Here is a 25,345-nt window from a genome sequence, read left to right on the forward strand (position 1 = left end):
GTAGTTTGGGTTTTGACGTACCAGAATTGTGGTGCACAGTTGTCAATTTACTGAACATCTAAAGCTGTTCCATTATCGTATTTGATTCCAGTGTGGGATGTATTTTCTGTGGCTAATGAAACATGGTGTTATATTTGGGCATAACAGATTACACATCAGAATATCAAAGAAAAATTATCTTTTAATGACCCAGGATTCCTTCTGCACTGCTGGAAGAGAACTTGCCTGGGCTACCACACTGTTTTCCTTAATTGTTTGTCTCCTCACCCTGCAAATACAGTGCTTCAGTGATACGACCTCTCATGGCAGGTAAGCCTTTGCCCTAAATGATCTCACTGGGTTAAAGTGCTTTAGAAGGTTGCGTTAAAATATTTCCTTGCTTCTCTGTTTAATATCATTGATTAAAATAGACAGAGCGCCGACAATTTAAAATTCACCTTTTCTTATGTTAGTTGCTTGTAGTTAAAGTGTTTATTGTGTTTTTAAAATAATTTTTCCAGTAAGATTTAAAAAATGTTTTACTTGATAAGTAAATGGACCTGCAGTGTGCTGTGCTTCAAGGACATTAAATCAGTGTTATGGCTCCTGTACAAAACTCTTATCCTTAGGTATACTTCTGTGAAGAAGGCTTGCTACCAGCAGCATGATAGACAAATTCTGCCTGCAACCATATAATTTCCATGTGCCTAACTTGCCTGTAGAGGAAAATAATCCCAGGAGACAGCTTCTGCAGGTGAGCAAGTGTGTTCCCACAATCTGCTGGAGTGAGGGAATCAATGTCTGAACCTGAGACAGTGGAAGAACAGGGAAGAACAGAATGTTTCTGGCTCTAACAGGTGAGGACAGATGTGTCAAGACTGGTAATGTCTTTATGGTTCTAGCTTTCCCCCTAGAGGTGGGCTACACTGGAAAGGTGGAAAAAGAGACCCCTCTGAATGACCAGGATGAGTCAGCCACCCTATGCACCATAGGACACCAGAGGGTGACCAAAAAGTTTGGTTCTACCTGGGCCTTACTGTGCCAGGTGTGGGTGCCCAGGGGCTGGCAGGGGATGCTGCAGGGATCTCTGTGACAAGCAGCCAAGGCTACCCTTTGCTGGCCACAGCCCATTCCAGACAAATCCAATGGCCCCACTACAGCCCTTGGCTGAGCCCTTGACAGCCAAGGTGGTGGTGCTTCAGAAATAATGTGTGTAGGAAAGGGCAAAATGCTGCCTGGCAGTGAGGGGTGAAGAAAAATATGAGAGAGAAACAGCCCTGAGAGCCCTGAGGCAAGAGCAGCAGGAGGGGAGGAGGTGCTCCAGTTGTCCCAGCAGAGACTCCCCTTCAGTTCTTAGAAAAAACCATGGTGATGGAGGTTGACCCCTGCAGCCCACGGGGGAGCAGAAATTGACACTGCAGCTCATGGAGGACTCCATGCTGCAGCAGCCTTCCCTGATGGAACTGCAGCACAGGTGAAGAGCCCAAACTGGAACAGTCCATGAAGACCTGCAGCCCATGAAGAGGACCCAGGCTGGAGCAGAAAACAGCATGAGGAGGAAGGAGCAGCAGAGAGGAGCTGTTATGGACTGACCGCAGACCCCATTCCCCATCCCTTACACTACTTGGTGAAGAGAGGGTAAAGGAGTAAAGGGTAAAAGAGTCAGGGGTAAAAGTAAGCCTGAGAAGAAGATAGAAGTGAGGAGTAGATGGTTTTACTTTAGTCTTTGTTTCTTGACATCTTATTCCAGCCTGTTTTTCCATGGTAGTAATTGATGACTGACCTCTTTGTCTTTATCCTTTCTAATTTTCTCCCCCTGTCCTGCTGAGGAAGGGGAGTAAAACAGCTGCTGGGTGGGCATCTGGCAGCAGAGCAAGTTCAGCCCACCATAAATGCGTTTTGGTATATGCGGGGCTGTGAATATTCTAATAAAGCCAAATACTTGCTGTATAATTCCTAATGATAAAATCTTTGATGTTTAATTATTTTCGAGGGAGATGTAAAGAAAAGGTGAACAAGGATGTAGATCTCATATTGAATAGATACTCAAAGAGCTAAATGAACACAGGTAGCTTTCACTGAAAATTGTCTTTATTTCTTGTAAGATTTGTAATGACAATGTTTCTTGATTTTATTTTTATCTCCAGGGTGAATTTTCTTAAGTAAAAGGCAATAAATAGTAACCAAAAAAAAAAAAAAAAAAAAAATCACAATGCTATGATACGCAGCAGAAAACCCTAACCAAACCCCCAAAGTTTAAAAAATGAAAATGTGTCCTTTGTTCAACAGCCTGTAATAGCTAGCTTTGATAATTCAGCCCTGAAGCTTTTGCATTTCTCTTAAAAAAGTTTAAACTTAGTATTGATATGGCCACTTGATAGTCTTCTTGAAAGGACAGAGAAAAGCATCTTTATAGGGCTTATACCCTGTATTCAGTTTTGTAATTTATAGCATTTTTTTAAAGTGCACTATTCTTTGTGAAACTTCACAGGCAGCAGATGGCCAGAAATAAATTATTTTTACAACAAAACAAAAAATTCCTTTAGTGTCACTGATACATGCAATTAATTGAAACTTAAAGAAACAACTGTTAATTAACTTGTCAAACTGGCATCCTTCACCTATACATTCTTTTCAAAGTATCTGTTGCCAACTAATGTTCATTTTTCCTGCAGAATACTTACTACTATTAATATAAAATTAGCTTAAAGTAAATAACATAGTGATTATCATAGCTAAGGTTTAATATTGAAATTGTTGAAAGTGTATGCACATAGAAAGTACTGTGACTCATGGCTTATGAGACTAGCTCAACAAACAAAAAACTGTGGCCTTTTTTAATATAATGCTTCTGTAATTCTTCTTCTGGGTCTGTCAAAGCCAAAGCAGTTACAACAGCAACTGTAAAGTATACATGTCAAGTGGAACACAGTGAAAAAGAAATTCTGCATGAAAAACAGGACAGACTTCTTTATCTCCCTTTTTGAACAGATTTTACATTTATCCTGACTTATGTGATCCTTCTCTTTCAGCTAAATTGTGGTAAAATGAGTCTGCAGTAGTACAGTAAAACAGAAAGGAGGAAAATTTTGAGCTTCTGTTTAAAAATCATTAATGGAATTATCTGTCATAATGAAGTTAATAGAAATTTATCAAGGACAAATGCCAAACTCTGTTCCAGGGTTTGCCATGAGGACCACAGACTGGTGACAGAGTGAGCAGCTCTGTGGAAGGGGCCTAGAAGGCTCATGGACATTAGGTTGAGCAGGATCCAGCAATGTGTCCTGGCAGCAAGGGAGGCCAAAAGCATCCTGGGCTATAGCAACAGGAGTGCAGTGAGTAGCTGGAGGGAAGTGATTATTCCTGTGTGCTCAGCACCTGTTAGACCACATTTGGATCTTGTGTTCAGTTTGGAGCTCTTGCAAACAAGAAGGACAATGGTAAACTGGTGTGGGTTTAGTGGAATGTCGCCCTGTTCTTTTAAAAGTTTTAAAGTTCTTTTAAAAATTTTCTATGCCTTCTGATGTTTACATATTTCTACTGAAGTTCTCATGCACTGTTCATGTAAATAATGATTGTTTTGCATTCGTCTTTGTAGGAGGAGAGAATTGATGGACTGTTGGTTTGACCATGTGGTTGGAGAGGTGGCAATTTTATCCTCCAATCCACTGTCACTTTTGGAATTCCATATATTACAAGGTCAGAAATAAAAGTTTCTTCCTTTTGCTCTTTTGATCTCTGTGTAAGTGCATGAGTTATTTCGTATCATAGTGCGACAGTGGAGGGCGACAATCAGGGGCTGGAGCATTTGTCCAGGGCAGAGAAACTGTGAGTGTAGGGTTTGTTTAGCCTAAGAAGGGGTGGAATGTGTTGGGGGCCCCTAATAGCAGCATCTCCCTACATGGAACAAGGTCATAAAGACAGATCCTGGCACATCTGAGTGGCACAATGTGGGGGAGTGACAGTCAACAAGCCGAAGCTGAAACAAGAGAGGTTCACAATATGGCTGAGGAGAAACATTTTCACATCAAAGAAACTCAAGATACTGGAACATGTTTTCCAGAGGAGGTGTTCTACTCCCTGTTCTTGAGGATCTTGAAGTCAGATTGAATGGACCCATGAGGCTTGTCCTGCTTTAAGCACTATATTGGACTTTAGTTCTCCTTTGACTTGAGTTACCCTGTGATTCTATGTGATGATAATATTACTGGAGGAGAGACTTTGACAAGTTAGGGAGTTGGACAATCACCAATTGTATGAAGTTCAGCAAGGGAATAGTTCAGCAGTTCTGCACCTGGATATACAAATTCAGGAATGAGATGCTGGAAAGCAGCACTGGGGAAAGGGTCCTGGGGTTCCTGGTTGATGGCAAGTTGAATCTGACCAGTGCCCTGGCAGCCAGGAGGGCCAACTCTGTCCTGGGGTGCATCAGGCACAGCATCACCAGCTGGGCAAGGGAGGGGATTGTCCTGCTCTGCTCTGAGCTGGGACAGTGCTGGGGGCAGTTTTGGGTGCCACAATATAAAATATTAAACTATTAGACAGTGTCTAAAGGAGGCCAATGAAGATGGTGAAGGGCCTTGAGGAGGAGCCTTATGAGGGGTGCCTGAGGTCACTTCAGGTGACTTCAGGTCTGTTCAGCTTGGTCTTCAGGAGAAGAGGAGACTGAGGGGAGACCTCATCACAGTGTACAGCTTCCTCATGAGGGGAAGAGGAGGGGCAGACACTGATCTTTTCTCTGTGATGACCATTGACAGGATCCAATAAAAGGGCCTGAAGTTGTGTCAGAGGAGGTTTATATCAAGAAGTTTATATCAGGGGAAGTTGAATATCAAGTAAAGGCACTTCACCCAGAGTGTGTTTGGGCACTGGAACAGTCTCCCCAGGGAAGTAGTCACAGGACCAGCCTGACAGAGTTCAAGAAGTGTTTGGACAGTGCTCTTGGGCACATGGTGTGACTCTTGGGGTGTCCTATGCAGGGCCAGGACTTGGACCTGATGATCCTGATTGCTCTCTTCCTACTTAACATGTTGATTATTATATTTTGAATTTTTTTTTTTGTGAGAAGTTGAAAGACTGTTGTAAAAGAATGTCCTTTCCAGAGTTTACATTCAGTCTCATTTCAAAAGTACCCTTAAGTACTTTTCATTTGTGCTGAATGTGATTTGATATAAATGAAACAAATGGTGTCTGACACAGAAGACTTCAGAGCTTTTAATTCTGTAATCTCAAGACATGTAGATAATTACATATTTTTCCTCAAATAAAAATAATCCTCTGCTCATTTTGGCAAATATTTATTCATCTCCCCTATTTTAATTGGCAATTAAATGGATGGAGCATGACTTCTTTATCAAATAAATACTTACTTTAGAAATTAAGGGTATAATTTGAAAATAAAATGTAATCTTTGAGTTGAACAGATTGCTAATATTCAACAACTATTCATTATCTATTTTCACTTTATGTCTTGGCTGTTTAAAATGATTTAAGAATATATTCCTAAACTCAGCATTAGATGGAGGAGCTACATTTTCTGGTTGGAAGTTCTTGAACAGATCTTACAATAGGCTCAAGTGAGCTAAAAATAAACTTCTAGCAGTTCATATTAACTGGGTAATAACGGGCAACAGCAAAAAGCAGTATCCAGCTATGATGAAAACAGGAAGCACATTACACAATCTGCCCTTTCCAGATAGGTATGAATTCTTAAAGGCTTAACTAAAATAATAATCCCTCAAAGTTTTTAATAAAAGCAGAGAGTTTTCTATTGTTCATAGCTGAGTGGAGACGAAAAACATGCACCCCAGTACATTGTGAAAGATCTGCTGTGTCCTGGGAAACAACACTATTTCCATTTAGTTCTTGGTAACCCTGATTCAATTTTAAGTAATGGATTTGATCCTGCAAAGAGCTGAGCATCTGAGCCTTATCCAGCAAAACTGCATGATGCTGTTAAGCCTGGGAGCATTGTGAGATAGAAACCCAGAAGGTGACCCCTGACCCAGAAGGTGGCTCAGGGGAGAAGAGAGTGCTGAGCTCTTGTCATTGATGCTGAAGGTATTTGTGCTCCAGCATCTCCCAGGAAACCATGTTCCCTGTCTGAAGCAGTAGCATCCTCTTCTCCTTTATTTGGCAGGTAGAGGTGGCAACAGCGTCTTTTCCTTAGCAGTGAAGAGAGAAGCACTAGTTAGATCTAGACTAACCCAAGAGAGGTTTTGGTACAGACATAATACTCATTTTGTTTCTGCAGCCAGGCTGGGAAAAGAAACAATGCCCCTGCTGCCAACGCAAGGTATCTACAAAAGATCTGTGTTTTCTCAAGCCTTTTTCCTGCTTGTGAGGTTGTAAAAAGTAGTGAAAAGTAGTCATGTGCAGTATCAAATATCTGGTGTATCCCAACTCCTGTTGTCATAACTCTGACACTGTTCTGAGTACCTAAGTGTTTTGGATGCAGGACCATCTTCTTTACATTTTTTGGAGTTAACACTTTTCCTGATATGTTAATGGGACAAATCACAGCATCTTAAGCATGAGGTGTTTCAGAAATGCCCCTTTCTTGGGTCAGGATCTAGCCAGACTGCAGTAACAGAGTGTGTTGCCTGCCCAAGAAGGGCATTCCTCAGCCTAGCTATGGTCTCTGTCCTGGAGTGCTGGCTGATCCCTGCTGTGCTTTTGCCACTGTTGTCCCTGCACCTCTGGAATGCCTCCTCAAGGAAGTTCTTACTTGCCTTTTGGGAGACTAGTCTTTCACACTGTGGCTCTGCCTCTGTAATAGCCCTGTCATAGGAGTCCCTGTGAAAATGGTAAACACAATACAACACAGCTTTCTTCACCCTGTGTGTTCAGCATAAATTTGCATGGCAAAGATATGTCACTGTATATTTCTCATACCAAACAAAATTATGTTAGACCATTAGGTTTGCTCCGATTTGGGTGTTTTTTATTTAATGCTGCCCATTTGATAAATTGACCTCTGAAATTAAGGTGTTGGAAAGTCAGAATTGACTATTTCCACCTGGCAGGATGGAATGCAGCCATATTATTAAATAATGACAATGTTGATTTACTGTTATCAAATTCTTCATAGAAACTAAATACAATAAACATTCTGTGCAGGTGATACTGGTATAAACCCAGACCCATGGATGAACTATTGCCATTATGACCTTATTCTTATCATACAACTTTGCTACTTTGGTACATTAGAAAAAGCTGGTACTTTGTGTATTCATTAAATGATTGTATGGTCTGCAAATGGTCCTTATCATATTTCAGAAGTACATGGCCAAAATGATTCCTATGATATACAACAGCAGAAAGCTTTGTAAACTAGAGATAAGGTTTCCTGTGGAATCTCCTCAGGTTTAAAAATTAGAAGCCACGTCATTGCCTGCTTAATTTGTTTATGTTTAGTTCATGGATTACAATAAGTGCTTCCATTTTTAACCGTGTCTCGCTCTAATGTATTTCTTTTTGCTGCTTGTTATGGTTTGGCCCTGGCTAGACGCCAGGTGCCCAACAAGAAGGGAGAGAGAAATAATGCCCAAGAGAAACAAGGAATGATGCACAGTACAATTGGTCCCTAACTCCTGAGTGATGCCCAGCCTGTCTCTGCCAGTGACTGGTGCCTCCCAGCTAACTCCAACCTAGTTTATATCCCTTTGGCTAGTTTGGATCAGCAGTCCTGCCTGTGCTCCCCTCCTGCTTGTTGTGAGCCTGTTCACTGGCAGAGCATGGGACACTAAAAAGTCCCTGACTTAGGGTAAGCATGATGGGTTGAGGTAGCAACAAATCTGATGAGAATGTGCTAGAACAAGTTGGTTTTATTGGTTTAATGGTCACTGGTCACACCATTGATTCATTTTCTCTGAAAGTTGGTCTGCTTGTTCTTAAAGTTGCATTATGTGATACCTTACTTGCAGTAGGTGCAGAAACTGTGCTGTTGGTCACCTGTGGGAACTGGGCCAAGGTTATCATTTTGTACTTTGTAACTCTGGTTTATGATATGGTAGAATTGCTGGCTCTGAAATGGATCTGGTATTTGTGTTCAGTCTTGCCATCAGGAGACCAAATCCGTGGTGGACCCAATCCCTTCATATTCCCCTTCTCCTCCAGGCTAATTACAACAGCTCTTGAGAATTTTGAATATATTTGGGATGTTGAAACCAGCATGATTGAATTGTTATGTGTCCTGTGGGTTCCAGGTCTTGTTTAAAAATAAAAAAACTGTTTAAGAATACCACCCAGTGGTCTGCCCTGAAGCCAGATAATTATCAGTGCCAGGGTATATGGGAGAGTATGGGCAAGTGCCGAAGACTGTGGGCATTTCCAGTGTTTTGGAACTTCATCCCCGAACAACTGCAGAATCTGGAAAAGCTAGTAGAATATTTGGAAAAAGTATGCTGTCACCCTGGCAATTTCAGAGAGATAAAAATCACTGCAAAGTGCTGGGCTGTGGCTGAGGCCTTCCAAGCCCTGTTTGACCATCTTCATTACCCTCAAGGGGAGGAAAAGGTCTCTGGATGAGACAACAAAACAACATCTTGTTCCAACCTCTGTGACAGGCACGGCAGCTGAACCAGAGAGCCAGCCTGTGCCATTATACGCAGAGAAAAATGAAGTCTTTGCTTTTAGTAAAGGGGGACTAAGCAGAACCACCACAAGAACCTGAGGAAGAGGCAGAAAAGGAGGTAACCACTTGATCCCTATCCCTGAGCAAGCTCCAGCATATGCAAAATATTTTAGCTGTCAATCAGATGAGCACATCTGGCTGTCTTGGTGATGTGACTATTAGCCTGGAATTAGAGAGGAAGAAATCCATACAGCTGGGATTATTTTCTAGGGAAGGGGAATTGGCAAGGCACTTGGAAAAGGGATGCAAGTTCTCAGCCTCTGGAAGCAACTCCTGTCAAGGGTGAAGGAAAAGTATCCCTTCAAGGAAGATATTTATATCACTCAGGAAAATGGACTGTCATGGAGAGAAGTATCCAGTACCTGAGGAAATTAGCCATTCTAGAGATGATTTATTATGACCTGAACAATGTGCAGCCACCCATAGATCCAGAAGTCCAACTGACATGTCCCCTGTGGCAGAATCTGTGTTTATTTAGCAAAACACAGGAAAGGTGATAGTGTATTGGAAAGTGTGGGACTTTCATGACATAAATGGAATAGAATAATGGGTGGGTATTGTCCTGGTTTCAGCTGAGATAAGGGTAATTTTCTTCCTAGTACTTGGTACAGTGCTGTATTTTGGATTATGTATGACAGCAATGTTGATAACATGGTGATGTTTTAGTTGTTGCTAAGAAGTGCTTACCCTAAGTCAAGGAGTTTTCAGTTTCTCCTGCTCTGCCAACAAGGAGGTGCACAAGAAGCCTGAAAGGAGCGTGGCCAGGACAGTTCTATTTAGCCCAGGAGTGTATGGAGAAACAGCTGCTGAAAGTTTCTTTCAAGAAGATTTTTTGAGTCCTGAGGGAGCTGAGATGTGACTGGCAAAGGAGCTTAATTTTACTAGGTCTCTTTACCTTCATTTTGCCTTCTTGTGAAAGATTCCCTCTTAAAACTGTGGTGGAATTTTGAAGACTTTGAGAGTTCTTCACCGTCTGCTGTCAAAAAACAATAATTAAGCTGCAAAGACTTGAGGACTGACACTAAAATGGCACAGTCTCAGTGGTTTTGACAGATGAACATGGAAAAGTGCCAAATTATGAGAATTGTGATGAGGTCCTGTCTCTGAAGAGCTGTTTTATTGCCTCTTGCTGACAGAATGCTGAGGAGGGAGAGAGGCAAGGAGACCCTTCTGACTGTAGTTGCTTGTCCCTTACAGAGTGCCTGTTGGAAGTGCTGCTGCATTTGATTGTGGTCAAAAAATGCCCCTCAGCTGCTGCTTGGAGGGAATGGGCAACAAAAGAAAGGTAAGTGACTAAAAGAAGGCATGGGACAAGGAAAGACCACATCTGGAAGAAGAGATCTAGAAATAAAGTTGTAACTGCAAATGACAGTGACAGAAGTTTGACATGTTAGGGCACAAGTGAAGAAGTACTTATTATTTTCAAAGATAATTTTTGAAAGGATTGAAAAATTATTTATACAGTTTTCTGTATACTCTCTATATACACCCCCCTTGCTATACTTTACACTCCACCACCCGAAATTCTTAAAATAATGCAATCTGAAATATCAACAGAGATAAATAATTTTAATAAAATGACCATTGAATTTAAAAATTACCAACTTTGTTTTAAATTTTATTTTCAAAATTGCTGATCAAAAACCCTTGAAACTTTTTACTATGTTCCCTGGTTTTCCTACTGCAGTGCAGAATAATTCCCAAATTTTTGTCAATGCTGGTATTTATCTAATCTACTATTATACCTATTAATTGAGTTTGAGAGACCAGCTAAAGATTTTTCCCACTGTTGAACTTCAATGCTCATAACTTAATTTTTCCTTGATATTTGTGTAATGCTCTCTTGTATCTCTCGAAATGATTCTGCTTATGAACAAGTGTGGAGTTTGCACGTTTTAAATATTTGTTGTAGATGTAATCGTATCTTGATGTCATTTAATCAACATTATACATGTATTTTCCTTTATTTTAGTCTCCCCTAATTATTTTTGCAGCTTTTCTTTGACCTTAATCCAATTTATCTGTGCTTTTCTGGTAATTAGGTGCTAATAGCAGAAGAGCATTTGGACAAATTCCACCTGTTATGTGAAGAATCATCTTCTTTTATTTCTTCAAACCTGTGTCTTACTAGCTCTCATTAATGCCCCTAATTATTTTGTTTGAAAAACCAGCAGCCACTTGATTTCTAGACACCTTTCCACAGGTAGTGTGATCACTTTTTATTCTGTAATCCCTTCATGGTTCATTTATTTTGACTTCCCAAATAGCTTGCCTTATTATTTTTGTGTAGGAAAAAAGTTAGGTTTGTTCTACTTGTGGTTTTGGGAGCAGTGTGGTTTTCTTTCCTCATCAATAGAAATGCCTCTGTTTTTCTCTAAACTTCTACTATTTATTTAGTTATAGAGTCATTCCCTAACAACTTCAGCAACTGTTGATGCTTGACCTTTATCTATGATTATGCAAACAGTTGACCTGTTAAAATAGTGTTAGTGTGTCAAAGTGAAGATCTTAAAGGAAAAACAGGGTTACAGTTTCCTGGGCAATACTAATTTTGGACATCCCTCACTTGTACGATGATTACACAATTTTTTTTTTTTCTTTTACATAGGATTCTGCCTCACTAAATGCAAGAGTAGGTAACACCAAGCAACAAAAAACCTTTCACATCTCTTCTTTAGCCTTCGGCTGTATCATCTTTATTTTAAAGAAAAGGAAAATTTGTCAGAAAGGACTTTTTATGAGATAATAGGCTTTTGCTCAGAATTAGGATAAAGTCTGTCAGTGTGGAAACTCCCAACACTGCTGTGGTCTTCAGAGCTGGCCCTGAGCATGCCTAGGAATACACACTTGAGAAACTGCATGGTCATGCAACACCCCTGAAAGTTGGTACTTCAAACAAGACACACCAAAGCAGAGGACTGAAAAATATTTGTCTTGCAGGCAAGGAGGGAAATCTGGGCATTTCTTTGAAATCTATTGAAGAATCAGGCATGGAAGTGAGTTCACCTGTCTGAATTCCTGCTTCCTAAACTTTACATCTCACCCTGAATTCCCTCTGCCAGGCTCCTGTAATGCATGAAGCCATGTAGGAAATGAGGCAGGACAGAATCAATACTATTGGTTGTCCTGAGCTGTGTGTACATGCCCTTCTTTGTGTGTCAGAGCTGTGTCAGACCCAGGAGAGTATCAGAAAAATCAGGATTTGAATTGTAATTTAAACCAAATTTTTTTCCTTGTGGATAGTGGACATTACTCTTGCTTGGGCAAGAGTCTTAATTCTGAAATTCTGAAGCTTTGCGTGGTAGGTCCTAAAAATTATTATTCAAATGTTAGTTTAAGGAAAGAAGGAAGGAAACAAGCAAAATTCATAAATTCATTAGAAGGTGGAAATTCGGCTTCTTCTCACTGCTTTTATGTATAATCCTAACACTTGTTTCTGGAAGTCTTTTTAGTCAAACAAAAGTTAAAATCTTCCGAATCTATCTACTACTCTTTGTAGGCCTAACAGGAGAAGATGATGAGGCCTGTGACAGCCTGAAACCCTGTGATATGCATTATACAAACCCAGTAACATTTGTAGTATTGATTCTAAGGGTCATCCTGAGATTGTCTGCAAAGCCAGCTCTGGTCTCTATTGGCAAGGAGCTTGCAAGGGAGGCTTGAAAAGGCTTCCTTCCTTCCTTCCTTCCTTCCTTCCTTCCTTCCTTCCTTCCTTCCTTCCTTCCTTCCTTCCTTCCTTCCTTCCTTCCTTCCTTCCTTCCTTCCTTCCTTCCTTCCTTCCTTCCTTCCTTCCTTCCTTCCTTCCTTCCTTCCTTCCTTCCTTCCTTCCTTCCTTCCTTCCTTCCTTCCTTCCTTCCTTCCTTCCTTCCTTCCTTCCTTCCTTCCTTCCTTCCTTCCTTCCTTCCTTCCTTCCTTCCTTCCTTCCTTCCTTCCTTCCTTCCTTCCTTCCTTCCTTCCTTCCTTCCTTCCTTCCTTCCTTCCTTCCTTCCTTCCTTCCTTCCTTCCTTCCTTCCTTCCTTCCTTCCTTCCTTCCTTCCTTCCTTCCTTCCTTCCTTCCTTCCTTCCTTCCTTCCTTCCTTCCTTCCTTCCTTCCTTCCTTCCTTCCTTCCTTCCTTCCTTCCTTCCTTCCTTCCTTCCTTCCTTCCTTCCTTCCTTCCTTCCTTCCTTCCTTCCTTCCTTCCTTCCTTCCTTCCTTCCTTCCTTCCTTCCTTCCTTCCTTCCTTCCTTCCTTCCCTCCCCCCTCCCTCCCTCCCTCCCTCCCTCCCTCCCTCCTTCCCTCCCTCCTTCCATTGGACAACGTTATGATGTGAGATACATTTTGTTATTATCTTTTCCCCCATTTCTCCTGCTGCCATTCTGTGATGATTGCATGCTCAGTCTGGGCATCATTTTGCATGTGCCTACACATTTTTACAGCTCCCCCTTGCCTGTAAACCAGTGCCTGCTGAGTGCTGCATCTCCTCTTTCCTGCCCTCCCTGAGTGCCCCTAGAGCTGGGTCCAAGCTGCTGGAAGGAGCTGTGCTGCAAGAGGAACAGAGAAGGGCAAAACAAGTCAGTAGGTGGCTATCAGCCAGTGCAATAATCAAGGAGCCAGTCTGTGTAAATCATGTAGTTGGTTTTGTTCAGTAATTTTTCAAAAGAAGCCGACACCACAGTAGCAGAATGGACAAATCTGTAGATAAAAACTGTATCAGTTCAGAGTATGAAGTAATATACTGAATAATTCCCTGAGGTGGTAGGGATTTCCTTCATCTCACAGTGGGTTATTGTGTAATAGCCAAATATGTACAATTGTAAACTGTATAATATTTTATCAAATGTCAGACAAGCTCCTTAAAGCTTTGCTCTCGAAGAAAGATGATCAAGGTTCTGGGCAAAGGGAGAAAAATTAACACAAAGGGAGAAAAATTAGCAGGTGATTTGAAAGGATTTAGAAATCAGATGTTGAGGACTGGTCTCTCACAGAGTGGTTGGACAAAGAAACAAAACCTGCGACTATTATAGACTACCATAAGCATTCTGTGCTATCATTTAAAGTGAGATAGTTTAAGGAAGTATCTGAGGAAGATTATTCCTTCCAGATCATAGACATAGAAGGATGTGAGGACAACTGAGGAAATTTTGTATTAAATGAGGTTTGTAAAAACAACAAAACCCTCACGATTCTTTCTCTATTTTGTGAAATTTTCATTAAGAAGTAATTGTGAACACTGGGTGGGGGGGTTCAGATTTTTTTTAGCAACGTAGATTTTGGCTATCCTTAATTGTTCCACTAACACATTTATTTGTTCATTGCTCATGGTCCTACTATGATGAAAGAACTTGATCTTTTGGCATCCAGTAATATATTTTTTTTTTGATCCTGTAACCAAATGATGCTAGTCACAAAATTATTTTAATTTTTTTCATTATTTTATGTGATATACTTATTATTCTTTTTGGTTTTGGCATACACAGCACAGAAACTTAACCCAAATAACCAGTGATGTCTTTGCAATAATGTCAAGCAATATTTGGCAATTATTTCACTGTATGTTTGTGGAAGGTGTTTGACACTGACCTGATTTCAAATGGGAACAATTATGAGTTTATGAAACCAAGCATGGAAATCTAAAATAAACAGCCAATCATCTCCAGCAGGAACACATCAATTATACTCTTCCAATAATATTTAGTTTCAACTGGAAACCAATACATGACAAGTAAGGGGTGAATAGGAAGCCAAATAATTCCTACTGAAGAGGCTAAGAAGGTGGCTAGGCAGGACTTCGTTTTGACCTTTATATTTCAGCTTAATTCTGTTTCATGTTAGAGTACTTAACTGGATTTTACAGTATCCTTGAAGTCATTCAGCCTGCTGTAGAATAATTAAAGGAATGTTGATTGATGTGCGTTGCTTTATTGGAAGCCACTGATATACTGTTTGTACAAAGAGTGTTGCAGAGGGAGATATATACAAACCTTGAGTTTTACATCACAAGGAATTTTTAAAATCAATTTTTGATCTTGCTAAATGAAGAAAAGAGAGATTATTCCAAAACATTGGCATCCTCTAAGTACAGGTGAGTGTAAGAGGTAGGGTAAGAAAACAATACATTGTTTATGGAAGGAATAGTTGATACTGCCTGACTGAGGGAACAGTCTAGGAAAACATTTATGGAGTAATATAATATCAGTCTTGTCTAATATCAGTAATGGCTAATATTATTGACATGTAAGAGTTAGGAAAGTTTGGGACAGAATCAATAAAGTTACTTGGTAAGGAGAAATATAGCTAGTTCAGGGGTTTTAGTCTGGTTAGATTTGATTTCAAATCTCAAATCCTTATATCATTTTAGGATTAGTTTACATGTGTTCATCAGCCAGGTAATATTATCCAATTTTTATAACTTAAACATAGAACTAAAAAGATTACTAATATCAACACCAACTAGGTGATGGGTTTTGAGTAATGAATGTGGTGGTAGATGATGATAACATTGTTATTGTTATCATCCTCATCATCATTGCCATCATCCTCATAATTTCAGATTTTCACAAGATCTCCAATCAAACTTGTTTAATCTGGATTTAGTTGATAATACTTTCTGCCAGCTCATAGTGATTAAGCATAGTGAGGATAGGTACATAAACTACATTTCAGTTACATTCTCTTGTGGATACTTGAAGTATTGTTTCACATAGGATAGTCTCAAATCTGCCAAGATATAAGAATTGTTAGGTAATTTTCTGTTTCCTGTGGAATTCTGTGATAACCTGAGAAGAAGTTGCCTGAGATGTGTTCTTTTCATATAATTAAAACTCAGAAGTGGAGTGGCAATTCCACAAACAAATATGTAGTTCAACATAAAATAAACTTTCTGAAAAATCTGAAAAACCATTTGCCAGAGATGAAATATTAGATGGTAGAAATGGTCTTTGATTTTGTTGCACAAATCCAGGTCTGTTTCAGGTGCAAGAATAGTTAAATTTTAACAGGATAGTTCCAACCATGAAACCAAGCACTGTCTATGAATTATTGGTTAGTTTAAGGTAACATATGCAATAAAACTTTATGTCTGTCCAGAGATATTTAAAATTAATTTCAAGTAGCTGGTTATAAAAAGTTTTCCGAAATAATGGACATTTCTAGTTTGCACTGTAGAGGAAAATTCTTTCATATTACTCAATAAAACCCTTACCAACCATAATTACTACTGATTGCCCTAACCTCTCAGTTTTACCTGACAAAAAGAAACATGAAGTGTTCCTGTTACTATTTCCCTTGCCCCTGAATCTCTACAAGAATGTCTAGCTGAGGTGGCTGCATGACATTTTGGTGTAAACATCACCACATTTTCTCCTGCCAAATGGTTCATACATGAAGGTGAAATATTGCTCTCACTGTTTTTTGGGATACCATTCTCAGACTCCTATCAGCCACATGTATTAGGGAAGTGGGAAGAACTTGAACTGTCATTCTCAACAGGCACAGATATTTATTGGTGAAACCCCCCAACATATTGATTTTCTGTCTTGCAATGTGAAAGACACGACTTTTACATTTAACACTCCAAAATTGTGGCCTCTGCTTTCTAATAGATGAATCCTAAAGAGGTATTATAAACAAGTTAAAATCTACTGTAATTTCTCTCCAAGCATTCATTGTGTGCAGGAGGGATGGATAAGCAATTTTCACTAATCTGAATCACATAAAATATTAGTTATAATGAATTATTAAAAAATATTCTACACAGTTTTTATTCATAACTGCCATTCTTTGTCATGAAAAAGCACTTTTGATATATACTTAGGGCCAATTCATTCTTGGTTTTTTGTTAGCTCAAAAACTTGCCTTTGAATGTGGAGAAAATGCAATAGGTGGAAACTTCACAGAACTGCAAGTTACTTCAACTTTGTTTTGCCCAGCATTTACAATAGTTAAAATTCTTTTAGTAATGTCTACTGGTTGTTATATAAATTGCAGACACTGAAAATCACACAGTTGTATGGTGAAAGAACAAGGGAACACATGCATTGCTGGAAGAGAGTAGGCACTATATGGAATTTTCTATTTGAATATTTACTTAAATACTTTAAATGTTGTTTTGAATATTTTCATTTCCATATCACAGAAGCACATTAATGATGTTAAAATACAGTAAGAGGGGTAAAACAAATCTACTTTCCCTAATTCTGAAGAGCAGAAATTGATGGCTGCCTTGATGGCCTTTTGCTTTCTTCAGAGTCTCCCAGAAGACATTGCAGTTGTTAAATCTTGGAATTGCTCATAGCAGAACTGATGAAGGAAATTATTTATGAATCAAAGGCATTGCTGGACACTGTCAAAAAATGACCTGTCACTTTTGTAAGACTTATTGTTAATGACTGTTTTGAGTTCTTAAATGGGACTTCGTCGCAAAAAAGCTTTTGGTGTAGTCTTCTGCAAATTGGTGAATATTCTTCTCCATTTCCTCTTTAAATTTTCTAGGATTGTTTTGTTTCCTCCTTCATGCTTTGTAAGGCTGAGGGTGGCAAATGCAGTATTCAGCAATTCTGGCATCCAAACATTTCAAACAGTATGTCTGTGCTCAGAAAGTCATATTTTTAAGTGAAGTGTTCTATTATTGATACCTTGTTTAATATAATCCTACCATTCAAATTCAAGATGATGAACATTCCGAAAATATTTGCAGAGAAACACTTCCATTTTTATTCTGTCCTGGTGAAGAAATCCTTGCATTAAGCAAATCTATTTTCTTTCAACCCTCCAGTCTGCTGGAAGTCAATGGGCTGATGGTGTTGCAGCAACTGCTGTTCTTGCTGCCAGGCTGAGGAAAGGTCTGTCTACAAAATCCCCGTCCTGTCCTGTCATGTGCATGTGCTCTTGTCGCTTTCTCCCTGAGCCAAGGAAAGCTTTTCTCCAGAAAAGGGATCCACATTGCCCCCTTGGCAGTCTCCAAAAATGCCCACTGCTGAGATGTGTACTGCCTCTGTTCAGATTGATTGCTTGGATGCTGTGCCTAGCCTTACTTGCAGCAGGAAGCTTTAGAATGTATTTGGTAATCCAGTTATAGCTTGAAGCTTGGGGTGTGGAATGTATTAGCTGCTGTTCTAATTAAAATTTGCTGCATCAAAAAACTCCTTGTGATCAACCACAGTTGTCTGATGAATGCTGAAATGAGGTGCTTCCTTTTTGAAAAGTCTGTCATACAAGACCTGAAATAAAAGCCTCCAGTCAAAAAGTGTGTATTACAGATATTTATAATTTGGCTCCATTAAAAAAAATTAAGTTGCTACATTTTTAATGTAAAGATTTGGAAAAAACAATATAAATTTCTAAATGAGGTAGACTGATTCCCCCAAGGGACTACCTGCATTGTGTTAGTTTCACTGTAGTAACTTTTAAGTGTTGTTTTTATGTGCTACTCAAAATATTTTATAAAATCTTTTCCCCAGCATATTTCAATAGAAGGATCAGTCGTCTGGAAAGGTACAGGTATGTTGCACACAGGCTGGCTTCTTTTTTCAGTACTTTTGATAGATATTTCTCATAACTCTAGGCTCTGGTACCAGTCCTGAAGAATGGAAAGGAAACATGCCATTGTTAAATGAGAGGTGTTAAAAACCAAAGCAATTAGCTGTGAGCATTAGGCATCCAATTCAGCTTTTTTATATATATACACTTTATGTAATCTTCAGGATCAGTTTTTCTTAGATGCAAAACTGCTGTTATAATATTTGTCTATGATGTGTAAGCTTGACAGACAGAAGAGCTAAAAATGTCCCTTGTGTTGTGTGAAAACACTTGGAGAATACTTGGAAAGATGTACACTTGCAAAACAATTCCTTCTTTGTTTCTTGCAAACTTCAGTAAACTTGAAATTCCCCACATGTCAAATAACTAAATTATTTATTACTTAGAATTCATAGTCTCTTTGCCTTCTTAAGCCCTTTCTTATTTCTAATTTTTTTTAATTTCATGAAATGTTAAATCATGTGATGAACATTAACTGACAGTTTAGTAGTATTAGTACAAGAGTACCTGGATCCCAAGGTCTAGTAGTGATAATCAGAAAGATGGCTCTTGTGCTCAAAGACAGAGAAATGTTATAGAGAAATGAATTTGTTCTTGCTAAAAAATGGGATTTTACAAGGCAAACAAGAGGCTGAATTTTATAGAAAATTCTTATATCTGCCAAGAGGTTTGAGGTTTCAAGAGATTAAAATTTTTTTTTAATAACTAAACAAGAATTTCTGGAATCACACTGCAGTAAAAAGTTGTCATTACTTTTATGGCATTCAGATCTCTGAGTAATTCTAGTTGAATGGACTGCTTAAAAGAAATAATTTTTAAGCTGATTTCAAGGTTTTTGGAAGAGATTTGTGCTGTGGTATTGTCTGTCCATCTGCCATTTTGACTCTACTATCTTTAAGTTAAGTGAAAAATTAGGGGCTACACGGAGGAAAGAGGCTCAGATTTGTGTGCCGCTGAGGAAAGGCTGGGCAGAAAGCTAACACTCCATTCTTTACTAGGCAGCAATGGGCAAAGTCTAGCTGTGGACTATCCACATTGCATACTCTCTCTTGCCTCTTTTATGGGTTGAAGGGGACCATTTTTCATTAGTTCTCCTTATCACAGAAGAGCTCATTTGAATGGCATTGCTATAACTACCTGAGCTCCAAACGATAGCATTTTGAAAACCAATATCATATGCTTTATTAAACTCAAGTCTTAAGTAAGGCTATATATAATAATTTTAATTTCTGAGGTTTCACAAGTAATCCTGCTTAAATATATAGAGATTTATCATAAGTTGTTAGAGCCATTTTTCTTGATTATCACTTACTGAGGCTTCAAAGTACTCACTTTGAAGTGCTTAAAAGCCAAATATGTTTTCTTTTTCATGCCACAGCATCCAGTAACCTAATAAAAGACAGATTATACTGATTTAATGTGAAGTACAAGGGATAACTAAAATATTAGGGTTGTTTTTGCATGTTTGCCCCATAGGTTTGTGAGTTATTCCAGTACTACAGGCAATGTAGATAATTTTATATTACGGGTACAGAACATACATGTTTTTTAAAAATTGTCCTTGACTTTAGTATGACAAAGGGCATGACAGAAAGGGACTTCAGTCTTGAAGCCACAGGGATTCATGGTCATTTGACATGTCTGCTAGAGGAATCTGTCTAAAGACAGAGTCCCTAGAGAAGCCCTGAACTGCGTGGCTTTGGGCAGGAGACCACGAGGATGCTGCCCTCAGAACGCAATGCTATCTTGCAGGAATGTGCAGCTGGACACTCTGGTTGTGCCTGATGTGCCAGCAGACCTGCCTTAGGCCACTCTAAGCCCCTGGGGATCCTTGGATGCATGCCTGCTGTCCCCCTTGCATTTCTTCTGTAGGGACAGAGACTTCTCCAGGTACCCTTCAGAAGCCAGTCGAGACCTTTAGGTCATTACTGAGGCTGTGGATTTCACTCTTTGAGAAAGTTTCAGTGTCAAATCATTTTCCTTTAGTTGAGAGCTTAGATCCCATAGAGGTCTCTGAAAGGAAAAGCAGAAATCATTTCATTCTAGCTTAACCTGAGAGTCACTGTGATGGGTGCTGGGTGACTGGTGTGGCTGAAAGAGTTGGGCTGATGCACTTTGAACTCAATGGAGTAAGTCAGATCAACTTAAAATGGCAAAGCTGGTCTTGCAGTGGCCAAACCTGGAAGCTACTCTTATAAAAAAGATTTTTAATTAAATCCAATCAGTATGGGACAAAAAGGTAACATAATGACTGAAATGATAAGAAATACTCTGCTATGTAGTATTGTGATTTAAGTAGCACAACTGAACCATTTTGCACCATTAAATTCTTTCTTGCTTCTTAGCAAGCATTAGAAATTGCCCAGTTCTCTCAATTAGGCTGGAGTCATAGAAATAATTATGGGATCTCAACATACCAAGAGTCAAAATATTAATTTAGGAAAGTTATCAGCAACCAAAAATAATGTAAGGATTGCATCAGACTAGACTGATAATACATAAGGATAATCCTAACTGTATATGTATGTATGTAATATATGTAATATTTAGATTGCTGCAGTATGTATGTAATATATGTAATATTTAGATTGCTGCAATGATTTAGATCCACACTCTTCAATACTTCACCATATATTATGATTTTGAATACATCTATGAGATATTATTTCTATCATTTCTTTTATGGACCTCTTACATTGCAATGACCCTGGAAAAGCAAAAAGTCTTCTCCAGTCACAGTAGGAGGAATGGATGAATGATGAAGACACCATGCTATCCAGCCTGGTTTTCCAAAGAAAATGATGCACAGGTAAGTTAAATAATTGCTGGTACAGGTATCTGAGGCAAAATTTGGAATGAAGCTCAAGTATCCTGAGTACTGGTTCTCACTATCTTGCTAGGTATTATATACAGCACATTTACTGGTCCACTGTATGATATTACCTATAAAATGCAGAGGGTAGAAATTTGGTGGTGTTTAATACTTCACCTCTAATACCCTGATGGTTTGGAAGGCTATGCTAAGTTTTCTGGAACAGATCTGCAGAACTGCATGGAAATACAATGTTTATGAACAAACCAGTGATGTGGTTTGTTCATTATGGTGGATGTCATTGTCCATTATAGTGGGTGATATAACATTATAGGATGTTATAGTTATGGTGAATGTTGTAGTCTGCCATCAGTATCTTCTGCTGCAATGTTTCTTCCTTGCTGTGTGACCTCACATGATGGCTAACTCCCCAGCATGTGACCAGTCCCACAGGGGTGGTCCACAAGATTCCAGGAGTGGTTCAGTGCTCCAGAGAAGTTTGGGAACTTTGATTTATCCTGCAGATAGAAGTGGATTATCAAAGTTTTCTACTGATTTAGTCTCCTGTTAATTGCTGACGATGTTTGTGGAAGAATAGGATCACTGTCTTTTCTGCACGATCAAATGCTTCTGCAGCTGGTGGCAAGGCTAAAGGGTGGAGAAGAATGAAACAACAGCCCCCCCTTCCCCCCCCTTTCTTTTAGCAGTGTATTTTAATTCTCAATTCATCTTTCAACTTAATAAAAAAGATGGGGTTGGATTTCTGAAAAATCTCCACAACTTTCTTCCTTTTCCTGCAAAATTAAGATTGTATCTATGCTCAGAAGAAAACTAGAGGGATTAGTTATATCTCATGGTATTGTTTTCTGGTTTTATGGTACTTCCTTCCCTCTGGAGATGTTGAGAAATTTGTATTAAGCTTTAGGAAATAATAAATGTTCTGTTGTATCTGTAATAGACTAGACATGTTAGTCCTTGTCTTGGCATGTTGTGGATGGAATAACATGATGTCAACCATGGAAAATCAACATACACTCTCCTGTAGGCATTTCTAAATCTTCAAACCAAGGTCACTGTAACAAATAAGGCAAACAGCCCAGGACTGTGGACCAAAGCCCTACTTCAGAAAGTTCTTTTTTGCAAAGCCCTTTTCATCTCATGCTTTCTGTACTGTGCCAGTGGGCAGTCAGCAGTGTTTCAGCAGTCAGCAGTATTTCTTTGAACACACAGGTTTGAAAGGACTAATAGAGATTGGTTTTTTCACTGTCTTGGCAATGAATCTGTTTTATCAACGTGGATTAGTGGATTAGTTTTGTCCTTGAAAACGATCAATTTTATGCAGTGAGATAAAGGTAGAAGTTAGGCTGAAGCTCAGTGATGGATGGTGTTTTATTTTCACTCTGCTGCTGTGATGTTTTGGTTCCTTCACAAAAAGAGAATGATGGATTCAAGCGGAGACCTGTTGAGAAAGGGGCAAGTCACTCCTGGAGATCATCTTGAGGGTGTTGAGGAGCAAAAAGCTTTTATACACATTGGTAGGCAGAGGAGGGATGCCTGAGACTGAAAGCTGTTCAAGGAGCAGGGAAATGGCTACGGAGAGCAGGGAGCAAACACACAACTAGGCCTGAGTGATTCTCACAACTGGGGGGGCACTGCGCAGAGGTGAGCTCCAACCTCAAGAAAATAGATTGTTGGGCTGCCAGAAAGCCTAGAAGAAAGGATGTACTTCAGGAGAATAAGATAATCAGAAGACCTTTTGTTGCAAACCATTTAAAAATTTCATTTCTGTCTTACTAAGGACTTGATTTATATCCATTATTAAAAAGTTAACTATTCTTGTTTGCATTTTACTAGAACATTTTCACTTGAAAAGTCTTTCAATTTTTTTAGGAGCAAGGGAAGTTCTTCCTGCAAACTTTAAGCAATTCTGCCTCACAGTTCCTATGGAATTGAAAGTTTAGTCTTGGTTCATCTGAACAATGGTTTTCAGAAACTGCTTCTTCTAAAAACTTTAATTTTTGTAACCACATGTTGACTGTATAATGAGAGTGCAAGTTTAATTTGGAGGCTTAACAATTAAATAAAAAATCTGTTGGGGTTTTTTTGGGGGGGGGGCAAGATGACCATCTTTTCTGTCCTTTGAAGGAGATTCCTTATTTCATTAGTTTGTCACATGAATTGAACATTTGCAAAGTGATGCTAAAACATATGTTCTTGATTAAACTTTGTTTTCAATGTAGAACTTTCCCTGTAGAAATACTGGTACTATACAGAGCTATTCATATGTGACACAAAATTTGGAACGCCTTCTCTTCCAAGATTTATCCGCAAGTAATACTTCTTGGTAGAACTACAACTTTGTGTACATGATAATAATGTGTTCTCTTTCAGATGAGAAAAAATTTAATCAATTAAGTTGGAACGGGTATATACTTTCTTTCTGGTCACAATCTCATATTGTGAAAATATCAATGTGTGTGCTAGCTGTTCATTAACACAACCGTGAGGGGGGAAAAAACTTCTGTCTATTGATTAATTAAAAAAGAAGTATTGGACCTCTATTTGAAATAATTGCAATTCGGAAAGGTACAGTGCATTAAAATTATTTGTCTTTTGAAAGCATATAATAATTTGTACTCATAATTCTAACACTGACTTTGCAGAAGCATTGGTAGGTTCCTGATCCCCTTGCACAGCAAAGTATGCTGTACATAAGTTATTACTCAGATTAAAAAGAAAAGTGCTATCATGTTTGTAGTAACCTTTCTTCAATGGCCAAAAGAGTTCCAGAGTTGCAGGAGATATTTCATCATCATTGAATATTTGGAGCTACTGATGTGTAACTCCACAAAAACATTATCTCTGCTGTCAATTTAAGATAAATATGTTAATTGTGCTGTTGAAGGGATCTTGAAAAGTTTCCTCACTAGTAGAAGTTAGTTTTTTACGTTAGGCGAAGATTGCTTAATTGCAGCTTCTAATTTCTGTAAGGATGAGGAGGATGGGAGTGGTGTTTTCAATGGCTAAATAACTACTTAAAAGTTTTTTTTTTAATGACACACTTAAAAATCATAACAACCGGCTCTTCTGTGTTCTGAAGTTAATGATGTCATACTTTTTCTGAAGGGTAATCTAGGAAAAGAATTGACAACTGATTCATGCATCACAGTCTAATTCTTAAATGCAGTTCACATGAAAGCAGAAAAAAACAGCCAGCATTTCATTCACCTTTCAAATACCAGAATTTGTATGAAAGCCATGACAAACACAGTGAAATTTGAACTGAGCCATTTGCTTCCTCTGGAAAAAGCATTGTCTTTTCAGGAAACCGCAGGTGTTTGAGGCAGGCTGTGCTTCCAAGTCTGGGTAAGGAACCTTTGGCTGAAGAGTTTTGTGGAAGGCAAGCATGTCAATAATACACCTGTGGCACGAGCCTTGTATAAAGAAATTGTCTATGTCTCTATCTTTAAGCTCTTGTTCTCTATATTTTTCTAAATTCATTGATTTTAATATACCCTCTGCTGACTTGAATGCACACTCTGGAGAATATTTCCTTTTAAAAACAGACAGTATAGAAATTTAAAAAATATTGCTATAAGCCCAAGCTATATATTAATGTTAACTTGAGCTGATCAACTGAAAGGATGTGCAAATTGATTTAAAAAGATACCATAATAACTTACATATATAAAAAGGCATTCACTGGTGGATTTATGTCAATAAATTTAATATGATAGTGAAGGCAACAAGAATGCTGAATGCTGAGAGCAAATTGGAATGGAAACAGTATTTCCCTTCTCTATTATGTCTTCCCTCATGAAAGATGATGAGCCAATTTCGGAAGCAATTAAAAGCTATGTTGTCAAGAATATGGCATCCCTTATGGATCTCTGGTAACTGTGCTGCTAGTCTGCCCTTTAATCATGAAATCCTCATCTTTTTAAGCTGCACCTTGCATATAGGTATCCATATTAAATGGCAGTAGTTTCAACCTTGTTATATTACATTTTTGCTCTTTAGAAGATTTCTGCTCATAAACGAATTGCATTTATTTGTTCTGATCTTGTCTTCATTATATTGGCATGTGCAGAGGCTTCATTTATATGTGCAGGGACAACAACTGAATATATCTATATGAACATAGATTATATTTTCGAACTGATTGTTTTTTGGCCTATTTTGGTGGGATTCTTTTTATAATCAGCTTCTAGAGGTGTGGTACTCAAATCCAACTTCTTTATTGCAATTAAGGCCTAGTCACTTCTGCCTAGACTGCAATAATGACATTGGTTATTCTCCTGTAATAACCCTATTGATAGGCCTCAAAATAGCACTGGTCTTTTTTTTCGAAGAGCTGACATTTGCTGACTGAACAAATAATGGACTATCAGGGTTGCATGTA

Source organism: Taeniopygia guttata, chromosome 2 (assembly GCF_048771995.1).
Source record: "Taeniopygia guttata chromosome 2, bTaeGut7.mat, whole genome shotgun sequence".
Taxonomy (NCBI): Eukaryota; Metazoa; Chordata; class Aves; order Passeriformes; family Estrildidae; genus Taeniopygia; species Taeniopygia guttata.